The sequence below is a fragment of the Belonocnema kinseyi genome, chromosome 1 (assembly GCF_010883055.1).
Source record: "Belonocnema kinseyi isolate 2016_QV_RU_SX_M_011 chromosome 1, B_treatae_v1, whole genome shotgun sequence".
NCBI classification, from domain to species: Eukaryota; Metazoa; Arthropoda; class Insecta; order Hymenoptera; family Cynipidae; genus Belonocnema; species Belonocnema kinseyi.
Window position 1 is genome coordinate 116,467,224 of NC_046657.1, and position 14,968 is coordinate 116,482,191.

Here is a 14,968-nt window from a genome sequence, read left to right on the forward strand (position 1 = left end):
GTATAGAGCTCCAAGGAGATTATGTTGAAAAATAAAAAAAAATTTACCCAAAAAAAATTGTTTTTATACTTCATTCTAAGGACTTATTGAACTACCCGCGTAGTAGGTGCTAACTGGTTATTTGTACATAACAATCCAACAATTTGAGTAACAAATTAAATGTTTTTAAATAGAATAATTACAATTGTCACGTTCAAAGTTTAGTGTTTTGTTCAGTTTTGTGTATTTGATTTGTAATTACGGATCTTAAATAAACAGTCAGATACTTCTAAATATTAAATAATTTTTATTTTTCTTAATTTAGAATTTTCAAATTGAATGGTTTAAAAATGGAATATTTTAAACTGAAACAATATTTGAAATTTAATAAAAGCCTTTAATTACGAATACATAATCTTAAGGGGTATGAATTTCAAAAATATTCTCTGCAAATTTCATAAAGATCCGAGCATCATTTACGAAGACATATCGTTTAAAGTGAAGGGGCTTCGAGCGTGAGCACCGAGCCGTGCATACGTCAATTGTTGTGTTTTGGTTAATTTCTGTAGGAATCCCTACTTTTTTGGGCTTTGAAACATCGATTTTGACATTCTTATCAAATGTCGACGTTTTGAGGCCTCCTAAGTCAGAAAAAATAGTATTTTCGTCGGCATCTGTCTCTCGTCGTTGTCTATGTTGTCGTTGTCATTGTGTCGTTGCAATCTGTAAACACGGTAACATTTGAAGGAATTTTCGATTATATTCCTGTTTGGCACACTTTATAAGGATATAAAAGGAAAGGACGAGTTCGTTAGTTAGCTTCCTTTGAAGAAAATTTAAAAAGTTAGAGCAGTTTGAAAATTTGAACATTCTTTCGACAGCTACTTATAGTAGACCAAAGTACGAACAATTTATTTCTTTGACTTTTTTATATTAAAGAAAAATTACTAAAGTTATAGCATTTTCAAAATCCAAGAAAACAAATGAAAATGAACATTTGCAGCCAAAAAAAGCGTGCCATTGAAAAAAGTCAAATAAAGAAAAACGTTATTTTTCAAGGTCCTACAAGATTGTCGAAACAAATTTTGAAATTTATCTACAAATAATCGAAAATTCAAATTTTTATTGAAAAAAAAACTAATAAAAAAGGAATAACTCCATTTTGTGGTAAACAAAGGAAGATACGAAAAGAGATAGATTGACAAACATTGTGCACGGAAAAAAGAGTAGCAAATGGAAAATTTTAAAATTCTCAAAATAAAAATGTACGTAAAAATTAAAATAGAACATTTTTAAAGTGAAAGATTTCCAAATTACGCATTCTAAACTGAATAATATCATAATTAAAAAATATAAAAATTTAGTTAATTATTTAAAACACAGTTGAAATCAAAGTTGGACAGATTTATTTTGTCAACATTTATACATTTGCCGGTAAAAAAATAAATTTACTGTCATTTCCTGAGTTCCACGTTCAGCGGCCTCCCTGTATTTGCATTGATGACGACGTATCATTTGTCGCTCTATTTTCTTTTCATACTACTCAGTGCTGTCTGCTCATCACAACCACAGCCATTCACATGCTCGCGCGGCTCTCCCACTACTTCTCCCCATGCGACGGTTCTCCGCAAAGAGGGAGCCGAGGCTACGCTCCGTGCGCAACTTCAGACCATGCTCGTTCGCTCTCTGCATATATACATACAAAATGAAGGGAATTTGAGATACATAAATTGTAATCAATCTTAATTTTGTCAAAAAGAGCTAATAGAACTCTCTAACTTTCAGTCCACGAAATATCAGTTTCAAACAAATTCAGACTAATTAAAGTTGATCGATAGAGACGGATTAGTCAATTCCGTTTGATTCCAAATCGTTTGCAATGGAATTTATTTTTCAATTTCTAAATAATATTAAAATTTTTTTAATTTTAGTATCAGGAAAATTTTTTCCGATCTAAATGTGTAAGACATGTAAGGCATATGTTTATAAAATAATTATTAAATAAGCTACCTGAATCAGTGAAACGTCACTTATTGTCACTGAAATTTCACTGATTCAAATAGCTAGAAATAGGTCACTGATAATCAGTGATAGGTTACTTATTGATTCAGTAAAATTACCACTTTTGAGGGTTGGCAGCACTGCACCATGTCAATTTAACAATCATAATACAATAATATTTTCCTACATTCAATCAAATAATCATAGTAAACACTCAAAACCCATCAATATGATCAAATGTTAAAAAAGGTGAAAAGTTCCGATACTTGTACATTACAAACAACCTCACATATTACTTTAATTTCAAGCTTGAACTGCAATGTATAAATCAGTTAAGTATGTATATCCTATATGAGTTAGAGTAAATTTATCCCGCAGTTAATTCAGCAGATTTACAGCCCGATAATTAAAACATGGATTTCACTAAGGAATTCTTCTTGCTACTTAAGTAAAATACTAACAACAACGCTTAACTTAAAATTGTAGAGGCTACGCAACACATGATTTACTCGAGGGTTACTGAACTGTTTAGTTATAAGTCCAAAATTACTGATTAATCAGTGAAATATCTAACTACTATTCCAATCAGTGAATTTTTACTGATTCATATTTAGAGGGAGAGACAGAAAAATTGAAGTCTGGAAGTTTGACTTGACATTCATATGCTTTGTTTGCTAATCTCACTATTACAACATTTGGTCAATCACTTGAAGTTAAGATAATTTGAGATTAAGATAGAAATTTATAACACACATGTCACTTCCAAATGTGTTGCTAAAAACAATCCATTTAAAAGGTATTAACTAAAAATAATAGGAGAGAGCAGATAAAACCAGAGAGCTTAGGATGGTGAGGCACATCTGAGTGGAAAGTAAAGTATGGGATTAAAAAAGGAAAGCCTGGAATATTCCAGATTTGAAATCTTTATTTCTAAAGTTTCCTGTTTTCAAATATTATGCAGAGTGACATTATTTCTTAAAAATGTACGCCTGCATGTAAAAAAGCACGTAGTTCTCTACACTGTTAGAAATTTCTGTAGAAATTTTCATAGACGCGTCACTAAAGCTTTATGCACAAACCGTTTCTAAATTTTCCGAAACTCTAACAGAAATTTCAGCAACGGTAACTGCATGAAACTCCAGTCACATTTATCACAAAATTAAGTTGCAGTTCAGGAATTTTTAGTTACTGTAACTGAAAATTCCTAGAGGTTAAAAAATTTTTTTGGTTTATTACTTTAATATAAAACATGAAGTCTATATTTGTCCTTAAAATATAAACAGAAAGAAAATATAGCTGAAGTTAAGACTAACCACTTCTCATGTATCTATGCTTTATTTACACTTATTGTATTAAATATATAATCAAAGCTTATCTTTTATGATAAGAATTTGTTTGAGATTTAATATATTGAGTATATTATATAACATAGTTATGTACATTTAAAATTCGTTTGTATATAATCTGACTTAAATTTTTATCTTTAAGACAACTATATACTGGAAATTTATATTAAAATTAATGAACCCAACAATAATGTCTATATACGTTACATGCTTAGAGAACTGTACTTATAAAATTTATACAAATTGTTATTTTATTTATTAGAAATAATATTCGTGTGTAATTTTTTCGGAAAAAATTGAATTTTCAACCAGAAAATATGAATTTTCAGAAAAAAATTAATTTGTAGCAAAATAGCTAAACCTTCAACCAAAGAAATTAATTTTCAATTAAAATACTAATACTGTCTAAAAAAATGATTTCTTAAAAAAGTGATTAACGAAACTTTTCAAGAAAAAAAGTTGTATCCTTAAACAGAGAAAAGATTAACTTTCAAGAAAACAGTAGCATTTTTATCCAAGAAAGGTGTCATCTCTACTCGAATAAATGGATTCTTAAATCAAAGACAACTAATAAAAAAAATAGTTGAATTTTTATTCAAAAAAGATTTCAATTTCACTTTTCGGCATAAAAATATGAGTTTTAAATGAGAAAAAAATTGTCTACGAGAATAGTTGCATTTTCTACCGAAAAATATGAATTTTCAATAAAACAGTTGCATTTTTAAAAGAGAAGAAAAAATATTTTAATACAAAATTCTTGAATTTTAAACCAAACCGTTGCATTTTCATCGAAGAAAGATGCAATTAATAGTAAAATTGAATGTTCAACCAAAAAATATTTTGTTTGACTTTTTAGCATTGAAATATGAGATTTTAAAAATAAGTTAATTTTCTATGAAACTGGTTGAATTTTTAACACAAAAATTCAATCTTTCAACCAGAAAGAATGTCTTTTCAACAAAATTGATGAATTTTTAAACAAGTAATAAAATTTATAAATAAAAAGGTAATAATATCGTGGAGAAGGCCACTGCAAACAAATAAATTTAAATACAAGGCAAACAAATCACTAATAAGTATATTATACCATGCGGTTACCGCAAAAATTTATTTCTAATTTTATCTAATTTCCCACTGACCAATTTTTCATTTTCCCTGACCATATTATTATTCAAAGAGCAAAATCGTAAAATTGTAACATTTTTAACTCAGAATCTTTTAGAAACGAAATAAACTAATTTTAAATTAAAATAGAAAAAATTTGAAATTTATTTTACTTGATAGTTTCTCTAACCAATAAAATTCCCTCACTTAAAAAAAATTGTTATTAGCCAGGTTCGTTTCCACTCACGGGGTTTCTTCAGCGTGTGATGTTCCGACAAATTTTGTTCGTGACCAGAATAAAATGCCCCACTTACGAAAAAAAGAAAAAATAAATCTTTCCAACACGCCGATTACCACCAATACTGAACCATCATGCTTCGTCTGCTAGCAGCATGCGCTCGAGAAGCGAGGAGTACGCATGCAACTGCGCATTTATTTACGACACAATAACTTATATTTCGGTTACCATTTAGGAATTTCAGGAAAATATACGTAATTTTTATAGACCGCTTCTGAAGTTGAATACAAATTTAGTAAATTTACTATAAAAGTTACATAATTTCATTTTCAGCAACCTAATTTTGTAAATTTCAGTTACTTTAGTATCTTAAATGTGTCGGAATTTTCCGAACATTTCGAACAATGTATATCATAACTCTATACATTGAAGTTTATGCAAATCTAACTCAAAATAATATAAATCTTGAAAGTGGAAACTTATACTGAGAGACCTTTTGTTAGAATCAATGAAATAAATGAATTAGACTTTAGTATAATATCGTTCAAAAATAGGGAAAACTGAGGTTTTATTATGTTTATTCGTATTTCAGCACCGAAGTTTAATATTATCATACGAGTATTTAAAACTCGAAGATGAAAAAGTAGTATTCTAAATACGAAATATTATGAATCTCCATTTGAAGAATTAATACTATGAAAAAATGATATTCTTTTTAGTGAGCTTTCGTAAAATGATTTGAAGAAAAAAAATTGTGAATATCATAATCTCGAAAACGTATTTTAGAAACTGATATTGTCAATATGAAGTTGACAGAAATCTGAGACGCATGACGAACTATAAAATCATTATTCTTGATTTTTCATATAGTTTCGTTTGAGAATGTTCCTCGATTTTCCGATCGAGTCGAAAGTTTATAAATCACAACATCTTAAATAAAGTTAACTCTTTCTATTTTCAATTCATTCATTTATTATGGGATTGAAAACATTAGGAATTCTTTGTCACGAAATGTATACACTAAGGTAATAAGATTTAATTCAGTGAGTACAATTTTTAAAATAATACATATAAACACACTCAACTTTATTATACTGAGTTACCGAGATATCAAATTAGAGAATGTTATTCATACAAGAATATTATCAGTTCCGTTTAAAAAAATAAAAAATTAATTTAATCATTAAAAATGATCAAATGTTTAACCGATCTATTAACAAAATGTCTTAATAAATAAATCACTCGTAAGAAAGGGCCCAGATATTTGTCACACTGCCCTGAGTTGTCAAGCGACGACGGTTAGCCGAGATTTTTGCTAAAGAGTCCAGAATGTAAGTTAGCCGTGGGGTTTAGATGTCATGGAATGCGTAAGTTCTTTGGGCAAGTTAGGTTCGAATCTCGCCGTAGTCGTTCCGATTTTTCATAGCGATTAAGCGTATATAATTTGTTTTTTAGTTTATTCTTCTAAAGGCCAAATCTTTTGGTGGAGTGAATGATTTTTTATATAGTCGATGAGATTCTTATAGCTTTGTTTTACAACTTCAAATGACGTTTTCGTTCTTTAAAATAAAAAATATGACTATCGTTTTAACTTCGCTTGTTAACTTTGATATAGTGAAGTTTTAATTAACGCAAGTTTTATAAGAGTTAATGCAACATCCTTTCAATTTATTCAAACCAAATTACTAGTTTTGACGGTTGAAAACAGCTATTTTAATATTTTAAACGCAAACCCACTTATCCCTATTTTGAAACGATATTGTACTAAATTCTTATTTATTTTTATCTATTTTTCTAACAAAAAGTCTCTAAGTGTATTTAATTGTTTCTGGTGCTCTTTTTACACCAAACGGTTAGCCTGTTAGGCGAATTTGACGAATATTTTGGAAGATATAATATGCTGGTTGATTATGAATAATCCGAGGCTGCGGTTATTAAATAAATTCGCTCGTTTTCGAATGTCGGTTGTGCATGTACCTACTACCTAATACAGACGTGCTTACCTGGAGCAGTGCAATTTGTCCGATTACTACATGCATGCCATGCTGTACCACTAACACGTTTACCAAGGGTCTGTGCGTGTCAGAGGATAATGGCACGCGGTCATGTAAATACATCGTACTAGGGTACTCGGACTATTTCGCGAGAATACAATCCGTTTCAGTCCTAAACCACACAAAATATGACATTCTACATAATTTAGGCTGTAAATATGATGGATACGTAGTTCTAACTGATATCTCCCTCTGCTTCTCCCTCTTCCTCATTAAATTCATTGTTATTGTATCATTAAGCCATTTCCCTTCCTGAGTAGGCGTGGATCACCCGATGATGAATTTATTAAATTCATTAAATTCATTAAATTCACTGAATTCCTTGATTTTCATGAATTTTGCCAATTCCTTGAATTTTGTGAATTTCGAAAATTTCTTGAATGTCGTGAATTACGTCAATCTATTGAATTCCATAAAATACTTGTATTCCTTGATTTCCTTGATACCTTGACTTTCTTGAATTCCGTGAATTCCGTAAATTCCTTGAAATTTACCAATTTCTTAAATTAAGTAAATTTATAGAATTTCTTGAATTCCGTATATTCCCTGAATTGCACGAATTGCTAGAATTCTGTGAATACTTTTAATTCCGTGAATTCCTTAAATGCCATAAATTCCCTGAATTCCGCGAATTACTTGATATCAATTAATTTAGTAAATTACGTGAATTTAGCGAATTGCGTGAATTTCTCACATTTCTTGTATCCCTTGAATTACTTTAATGTTTTAAATTCCGCGAATTCCTTGAATTTCGTGAATTTCTTGCATTTGTTGATTTCCATCTATTCCTTTAATGCGATGAATTCGATGAACTCCTAGAATTCCCTAAATCCCGTAAATCCCGTAAACTTCTTGAAATACTTAAATTTTTTAATTTTCTTCAGCTTCATGAATTCCGTAACCTCCTTGAACATCGTGAAATCCGTGAATTCCTTTAATTACCGAAGTTCTCTAAATTTATGATTCTCGTTAACTTCGAAGAACCGAAATAATTGGAACACTCAAAGTTTTCCAAAAGCATAAGTAATTCGAGTACTGCAAATCTTCGAAAAACCGAAACTGTTCGAGTACTTGAAAATTTCTAGTACTCGGTTGGATTCGAGAACACGAATCGAAATATAGGCCCTACTTTGATGCTTCAAGTGGAAGTATTGTATCTACTTTGCGGCTGTTTATTCTACAAGCTCCTACGTAGCCACTCCTAAAGATATTTTCATTCTATTTTGCTTCTGTATAAGCTTGAGCCCCTACATTGAAGGTCTTGCTTCTATATTCTTGAGTTTTACTTGTATCTCCTCTAAAGCTCCATATTCTCCGTAGAATTTTTAAATTTTCTTTTAGGGGCATGTGATACTTAGAAAATTGTCGATTTTACCAGTTTTAGGTTCCCCCGGCTTTTTTCCTAGGATAAGAAATATTTTTCCTTAAAAATCTGGGAAATGATAGGGAACATGCGAACGGACGTCCCCACACACGTTCTTGTGTTTTTTTATCAAAAAGTTTTTGATATTGCTAACAACGTGCGTGTATATTCCAAGGTTATTTGTGTTGCAATTCAGTCGAGCGTTACTTTCAAACTACACAATATTTTTGGCCGGAACTAACATTGTTTGCAGGCAATCAAAAAAGTTTATTTCATTAATAATTTCCAGATTATTTGAAAGGCAGAGATGAAATCGACGTAACCTCAAAATAATGCGTATGCATAACATTTTTATTTAGCACAATAAATTTTTTTTGTTATTATCCCTCAAAAACGAGTCCGGGGACGTCCGTTATGATATTTTATAGCATCTTCGAATTCAGCTTTTAAAAATTTTCATTTTTGTGGAAAAAAGCCGTGGAAAATGTAAGTATCACATGCTCTTAAATTTTAACGCACAAAATATGTGGCGTTGTTGCCTCGACGCCTGCGCCCTCGTGACAGATACTTTGTTGTTTTCTCCAAAATTCCATCATCACAGTTTGTTATAACAACAGTTAAATTAGTTTTAAATAATAAATACTAAAGTGATAACATCGAAATGGGTTCAAGAGGAAAGAAGTTTGCCTTAATCTGGTAGCTGCAAGCAAAAGGAAAAATGCAAACCAGCGCTAAGATTTTAAAGATAGTTATAAAGAACCCAGATTCTGATACTAATCTTTTGTATTGAGTTTTTTCTGTACCACCAAAAATAACTTCAAATTAGTTACCACAGATTCTGAAGAAATAGATTTTCCTTTCACGCAATTTTCTTTTCAGCTGAAGAATCACGAAATTGAATGATTTCAGTTTAAAAATTTAGAAAATAGGGCAATGTCAAAACCTTAAAAATTGAATATTTTAAGACTAGATCACTGGACATTATTTATACTTAAAAGCGTTCAAAATTAAATAATTAAAAATTGCAAACTTTTGAATTTGCACAATTATAAATTCAAAGCGACCAAAATTTGACAATCTTATATTGAAAACTAAATTGAATCATTCAAAGTTGAAGCTTCTGAAATTCTAAAATTTCAAATTGTTATTACAGAACAAACTTATAATTTGACCTTCAAGCTAATCAGGCGAATCGTTATAAAATCAAAAAATGAATTTAATTATACTAAACAAACTTTCAAACTAAATGATAGTTTTAAATGGAAAATATTAAAAATGAAAAAAATATCTACTCCAGAAACCTTGAAACTTAAAGAATTCGAACTTTATTTTAAACTGACAAAAATTTATATTCACCAAAAATTTTGATATTGAAACTTTTAAAAAAAATGAAAGCCTTTAAAATTTCAATTATTTGTGTTTAATTCAAATCACATGAAACCTAATAATTTTTTAAATTGCTAATTAAACTTTCCCAAATTCAATCAGTTTTCTTCAAACTTTAAAAACATGAAAAAAAGTATAATTTCCTTTCAAAAAGAAAATATTTCCATCTCGACAACTTTTGCGATTTCAAGTATAGGTCCCCGCTGATTTCAAATGGATTCGGTTAGCGATGATTGTTTTTCGTACGTCATTCTCCAAAAAAACCGACCTTGTTTACAGTTTAATTGTAACCACTCTTAATGAGATCACCTATGGTTATAAATATATACCAACGATTTGGATGTACCATTTAGTTGAAATAATAAATTGTTTCTTCAAAATTTCATATTTTTAAACCAATTTATTTTTATATTCACTAAATATTCCCATACGCGTATTCTTTCAATATTCTTGGTATTGTGGATATTCTTTCTAATCTGAAATATTTTTCATATTTTAAAATATTCCGAAATATCCCGAAATATTTACAATTATTCTGACATATTCCTCAATTTCCCTTTGTGCTCTACAAGTTTCTAAAGATTTCAAATTATTAAAAATGATTTAAAAATGTTAAGGAATTTCAAAAGAGTTTATGTATTATTGTGTAATTACAATATATGTTCAAGTGTTTAAACGGATTTTAATGAATTGCAAACTGATTTAACGAGATATAACAATTCTTTTGAATGAAAAAAGATTAAAGTTTATAAATGAATTTCAAAAGATTTCAAGTAATTTTAAAGAATTTTCAAAGATTTTAGAATAATTCCAAAAAGTACAAGAATTTTCAAGAGATTTCCAAGACTTTATAATGATTTTTATAAGTTCAAGAGATTTTTAGTCATTTTGAAGGATTTTCTGGCATTTCAATCGATTTATTACAGTTTAAAATTTGTAATAATTTTTCAAAAATTCAAAAGAGCTTAAGGATCTTCATGTAATTTAAAAATATTTTTATATATTTAAAGAGATTTTCAGAAGTTTCAAGGCATTTAACAGGAGTTATTTGATTTAGAAATTTTTTAAGTTTATAATTGAATTCTAAATTTTTCGAATTATTTAAAAGAGTTGAAAATATTTTTAATTAATTTAAAGGATTTTAAGTAATTTTTAAGGAATTTTAGTAGGATTTAAATGAGTTTTGATATTTTAAGGTAATTCTAAAATATTAATAATGTTCTTGAATTTTTTATAAAGTCTGTTAAATCTTTTGAAATTTTCGGAAATTTGTGGAAATCCTTTAAAATCTATTAAATTTCTGAAAATATATATTGTATTTTTTTTAATCTATTAAAATATCTTGAAATATTTTTGGACTAAGTTTAAATATTTATTAAGCACATAAAATATACAATAATAATTTGCAGTATTTCTAAAATTTAAAATCTTAGTACATATATTATTATAAGCGTAGCAATATTTTTTACAGAATGTGTCACAAAAAATTGCAGATAGATGACCTTACACAGCTGTAGGTTATATTTCAGTTTTTTTTAATACTTCAAGCTAGGCTAGCCGAGAGGCTTCAGGCGTTAGGAATGCGAAACTTATAGGGTTCGAGCCCGCGGCAAATAAAAACTTTTATGGCGTGAGATTATAAATAGTGTAGCGATTGTGTGATAGTAAATAATTGTTTCTATAAAATTTAATGAACATTTTTTTCTGTGTACAAAATAATTTGAAACATCACGAAAATGTCACTATGTCTTCTTCTTGCTCCATTTTGTTAATTTTTCGTCAAATAATTTTATTCTGTACAGGAAGGTAGAGTGTGGAGCGATACATTAGAAAGAAAAACTAAGCCTCTATTTTCACGCCTTAAATGGAAGATTCGGAAATTTGTGTCCATAAGAGCGCAAAAGTAGGGACAAAAATCGAATGACAATATCATCTACTTTACAACCTAAGCCCCTACAAATATTAGCCCGAAGAGTCTCAAAGTAGGGGTTATATTTCGACTCGGGTAATCGACAAAATTCGAGTATTTGATACAACTTAAGTACCCGACACTACTTCAAAACCCGACCTGTCCTGCGTTCTCGAAACCAACCGGGCACTCGAATTTTTCAGGTTCTCGACAGTTCCGGCCCGACGCAACCCGGAAAAGTCAAGTCAAAAGATTACTCAGCCTGAGCTTCAGAGCTTTTTGTCCATCCCTACAGATCATATTAATTGTGACGTTATACCACGTTGTATCCCTCGCAAATTGAGACGATCACAGTTAGGAATATCCCATTTGCGTACGTGTGCTTGTCCGTTAAAGACCTGATCGTATTATTTAAAACGTGCACAGTTTGGAGTCCCCCGTATTTGCACGTGAACCGTTGGTAGGGTGCCAAATGTGAACGGCTAAGTGTCGACGTGCATACCTTACTCTGAAAACAATTCACGTGTACAGGCGGGATACTCCCAATTTTGCACGTTGAAACTTCCAAGTGCCCTGTCTATACACCATCATCATCAGTCCCTCATCTCCGTTCTTTTCATCACCATCATTACTTCGCCCAATTTCTCCCTTTCCTTACCAGCACTGCTGATCTGCCCCACAACCCTTTAGTGAATATCTATATCTCTTCCTCCTAGCGTTATTGAGTTATTATTGAGTAGTTAATTGAGTTTTTTTGAGACATGAAGTATTACAATTTTTAATATTATTTCATAAAATCGAATTTACTTTGTAAAATCAACCATATTTCAACTCTGTTTAATTGAGTTTAGTACTCAACTTCTTACCTGGGTGTTTAAAATGGGGCTAAGTGGGAAAATCCTTAAACTCGTATAAGCGAATTTCTTCCATAATTTAATTCAGGACATATCTACGAGATTATCAAAGTCAAGCGGTTTCATGTTCTCTTATGTTCCTTCCATCGCTAGAGGTAGATATAAAGCGCATGGGTTGAAATTTTAGTTGAGAAACTTGATTAAAAGTTCAGACGGGGTATAATCGAAAAATAACAGAAATATGGCTATACGTATAAATTGTCTTTTAATTCTAGTATACCCATTTTCAAATTTGAGGAAAACTGTATTCAAAATTATTACACTATATTATGGAACGAAATTTCTGAAATACTTTTGCAAGTTCCATCATTATGAAAATATGGGAACTTTTTGAGCAACTCAGACTTTATATAATTGTAAAAAATTCCTCAAAGTACGGAGCAGACTAGAGACAGTATAAACTTGGCTGAATCGTCTGGGACAGGACAATCACAACCACTATACGGACAGGAAAAAAAATGTTATTCGAACATCTGTTACGAGGCTTAGAGTGTCATCGTAATTTGGTGTTTGGATATATAATTCTACAGTGAGAATAAAGGAACACGTGTATCAACATTTGATCGGCAAAATTTGGTAGTTGATTTTTTACAATCTTTTTAAGATTACCTGCGACTTCTGGAAAATGAAGAGGACTTTTTTCATCATGCAGTATTTTCTGAACGATCACAGGTGTTCCAGATTTTCTTTTTTTCGCTTGAAATCGGAATTATTTTTTTTTTCAACTGATCCAAACAAATTTTTTAAATGCAATATTAGCATGCACCACATATGTCCTGAGTTTCATTATTGTTAAGTCACTGCTTCACATTGAAAGAAATTATTTGAAAAATATTAATTTACGAATTTTTCTTGGAAATAATGAAAGATACAAAAAATAATCAGATAAAAGTTTGCACATCTAGAAAATTAAAAAAAAAATAACTCTTGCGCTGTTGTAATATCTTGCATAGTTTGCACAATCGTTTGTTAACCTCGCGCACGGCTTGTAAGTTTGAGCTCGCCGAGGGGACGCGTCTGTTGGTTCTTGCGCTTCACGCTCGATAATATATTTATCTTGCGTTTGGCGCTCGATAAGTTACTTGGCTCGCACTACGCGCTCGGTCTTTGTATTTCCACCACATGTGTGCACATATACCCTTTAAAATTAAAGGTCAATGTATCGACAACTGTAATTTGGTGATTATGAATTGTCTTTTGTTAAACCTCTTTCGGCCTTAACGAACACATTCTCATCGCGTATCTCGTGTCTTGCACTCGATTTTGGCAAAAATGTGAACTTTTCTTCATTAAGTTTAACACCATTATAGAAAATGTATATCGCACTTATTTAGATACCTCACAGAAATAACTGAAGTTTCCCTTGGAACTCATTTTTGGTTCCAAAGGAGCTGCAACAAAAATGCACTCCACTTGCTGAAAAGGAGGCAAAACGATAAATGAGCTCTAAATGATACCACACTTGGGGTTCTAAACGATCTCAATTGTAATTTGCCCTATTACTGAAGAACCTATTTTTTGCTTTGCCCACTTCGATATTATGTTTAATTAATAACACAATATTTACCTTAAAGCACACATGTAATTGAACTCTGTTAGACACAACTTAATGAAGATAATTATCAAAAAAATAATATCGCAATCAAAATAGATATAATGACTTGATAAATATCATTTGCAGGTAATGTCGCAAAGTTGTCAACATAAAGGCATATTCATATGCAAGAAACTTTTCGTTTCAAGTTATCGGTCGATAACTGTAAATCGATTCCTAGCTTACCAGCCCTACTTTGCAAACTTGTGGTTTGTGAATGTCGCTCTAAACGAACCCTTTTGGGTCTCTACCGGTATATATTGGAGCTCAAGTTGTAAATGATCCCAACTTTTATTTGAGCCGCAACTTTATTGAACCTCCAGTTTTTTTCTGTGCTCTGCCTGGCATTGCTTATTCATATATTGCAAAATAAAGTACACATTTTTTTATCACATTTTATCATTTTATTATATTATTATCTGGTTTTTAGAATTAAAAAACAGGAAACCTATAAAAAACAATTTTGTTATTAAAATTTCATTTCAACTTCTGTCATTTTTCCGTAAATTTAATTGGTTTATCTTTAAGGTTCTTTTTCACGATTTCAAATAAAGATATGCATCCAACCCGAGTGAAAATGCTTCGACTTGTGTTCGACTCGAATTACCCCCAATGAAGACATGTTGAAGTCGAAAAGGTCGACTTGAGCATGCCTCAGTTTTGAGACAGATCCAGACTTCAATTTATGTCCTGGAGACAAGTTTCTATGTCTTGAAGACATAAATTTATCTCTTGAGTCAAATTTTTATGAGTTCAACAAGAGCGGTTTATAACTTCGAGTGTATACCTGTCCTAAAAAAAAGAGTGATTCTGACTGTCATAAAAGCTAATCTTTGTTAATGATTAAACAATCTTGTATAATTTATACAATAAATATAGACATAAATTGAAGTCTGGATGCGTCTCAAAACTGAGGCATGCTCAAGTCGACCTTTTCGACTTCAACATGTCTTCATTGGGGGTAATTCGAGTCGAACTCAAGTCGAAGCATTTTCACTCGGGTTGGATGCATATCTTTATTTGAAATCGTGAAAAAGAACCTTAAAGATAAACCAATTAAATTTACGGAAAAATGACAGA

General features: G+C 30.5%; 1 long non-coding RNA gene across 4 annotated transcripts in view; it reads right to left on the reverse strand.

Annotated features, from left to right (window-relative positions):
* Positions 1-13,289, reverse strand: part of LOC117169277 — a 35,176-nt gene extending 21,887 nt beyond the window's left edge. For all 4 annotated transcript variants that reach the window (XR_004466643.1, XR_004466646.1, XR_004466641.1 and 1 more), the window contains exon 1: positions 12,904-13,289. This is a non-coding gene — a long non-coding RNA (uncharacterized LOC117169277). The remainder of the gene's footprint in view (positions 1-12,903) is intronic.
* Positions 13,290-14,968: the final 1,679 nt, after the last annotated feature.